Source organism: Gossypium hirsutum, chromosome A12 (genome assembly GCF_007990345.1).
Source record: "Gossypium hirsutum isolate 1008001.06 chromosome A12, Gossypium_hirsutum_v2.1, whole genome shotgun sequence".
Classification (NCBI taxonomy): Eukaryota; Viridiplantae; Streptophyta; class Magnoliopsida; order Malvales; family Malvaceae; genus Gossypium; species Gossypium hirsutum.
In genome coordinates, this window is record NC_053435.1 from 97,073,227 (window position 1) to 97,075,396 (window position 2,170).

General features: G+C 36.5%; 1 long non-coding RNA gene across 1 annotated transcript; it reads left to right on the forward strand.

Moving 5' to 3' along the window:
• The first annotated feature begins 355 nt into the window (after nt 1-355).
• LOC121211023 (uncharacterized) lies at nt 356-2,170 on the forward strand. Its single transcript, XR_005906395.1, has 4 exons — nt 356-496; nt 804-892; nt 1,021-1,123; nt 1,833-2,170. It is a non-coding gene; the product is annotated as an uncharacterized lncRNA (long non-coding RNA).

The window sequence follows — 2,170 nt, forward strand, 5'->3', positions numbered from 1 at the left end:
AATAACGAGGATCAAATGAGAAATTATTTCCCAGATCCCCAAAACGCACCGTTCCAAAGGGGATGAAAATAAAATGGAACTAAAATCACATGGCTAAATTTAAAAGAGAAAAATTAAAATAGGATCAGGTTGAATAGACTTTAGAAAGCGGAGGGACCGAAATAGCAAATTTCCCCTCCATGCGAAAACACGCGGATCCTGGGGGATATTCGGGTCGGATCACGGGTTAGAGGCCAAAACGACGTCGTTTTGGCCTCTGAACCCATATATCAAAACGGCGTCGTTTTATGATTGCTATATAAGACAAAATTTCAGATTTTTTTTTCACTTTTAACACTCTCTTCACAAAAAAATTGAAGAATCCTCTCAACCCCTTTCCCCTTTCCAAGATCCGGCACCCAAACTAGTTGTCGACCGTCGCAGGTTCTGCCACCGTCAACCGCCGTGCGCGGCAGTCGGAACTCCAAAAGTCGCCGATTTTTGACGATTAACCAGGGTAAGTCTCTTTTCTTTCTCTCCTCCTCTTTATATATTTTATTTAAAACAAATTTGAAATAGCAAACAAAAAGGGAAATCGAAATGAAAAAAAATGAAAAGGAAATCCAAGATTAAAACCTTTTGCTTCTGCTTTTTTCTTTTGGCTTTGATTGCTCAATATTCGTGTAATACAATGTTTTTTTTTGTATTAAAAATCGGTTTTCCCCTCTTATAACCAAATAATCTCTATTATTTTATTTTTGCTTGTCCTTCTGCTTTGTTGCCTCTGTTGTCTTTTTGTTTTGCTTGTTGCTTTGGTTTTGCAGGTGTCAGAAGAGCTGGTGGTACGGGCGATGTGACGGGGGCCGACGTGCACGTGGAGGGCGGCGCGGCGCAAAAGGGGAAAGACCCTAAGGTTTCTGGAAATTTGTTTAAGCTATGGGCTAGGTTTTGGGGTTAGTTTTTGGGCCATAGAGTATTTGGGCCTTGTAAATGGACTTGTAATTGGACCATTTAATTTTTATTTGGTTTATTTTTGTTCAGTGGGCCCGGGCAAAAATGGTCTTTTACAGTCACGTTCGGATTTAAACCGGGGAAAAGAAAAAGTAGTGGATTGAACGGTCGACTTACTCCGTATTAATTTGAGGTAAGTTCGTACAATCACATTGTGTATTTATATACTTTAATTGAATTATATGTATGTGAATTTAATAATTATGTTGTATAAATATGGAATGCATAACTAATATAGTATTATAAATATCGAGCCCTATTTAAACCCTAAAAATTCGTAAGATACAAATGACATGTCATATCATTAGGGTTACCGATTTTGGTTGAGATCCTGCATGTGTTGCGGACTCACCGCAGCTCGTATGAGCTTACCGATTCTTAGCTCTTAAGAGCTTACCGTTATTCAACTCGGAGGAGCTTACTGATATTCAACTCAGATGAGCTTACAGTTTATCACTCATATGAGCATACATGTATAAGAATTGATGGTTTACCGTTCAGTACACTTCGTGTGTACCACCCGCGTATCCTATGATATTCTAGATGGTTTAATGAGCATAGTGTCATTACGGGATTATACAGGTCAATATGAACAAGTGCAGATATTCACATGGAAATGATTGGTATTTGAGATATGGAATCATAGCATAGATGGTTTTCGGTTTTATGCGAACATATGACTAACATGATTATGGATTGTATGATAGGTTTTGGTCAAATTAAATTGAGTTATGTTTCGGTTTATTTACCTAAATTTTTGGTTATATGGTAAGTTTTATTCTATGAATTATGAACTTATTAAGCTTAATTGTTTACTCTGTTTATTGGTTCATGTTTTATAGTATTCTGGAAGCTCACTCGATTCGGAAGTCGTCGGAGATCGCGTCACCCTATCAAATACTCATTTTTGTATTTTGGACTTTATATTTTGAGGTTAAATGGCATGTATAGGTGTTTTGGCTAATGTGGCTTATATGTCTTATGTTGTTTTGGTTATATGTATAGCCATGTGATTTGACTTATTTTGGTATACTTGGTTAAGTAAATATGTATAAATGATCTTTTGGTATGTTGTGTATATTTGCTATGTGAAAGTCATGTTGATGAATTGGTATTGAAAGTGCCAAGTGGTTGAAATTTGAGAATGTTATCAATGCTAAGTTAGACATAATGTCTCATA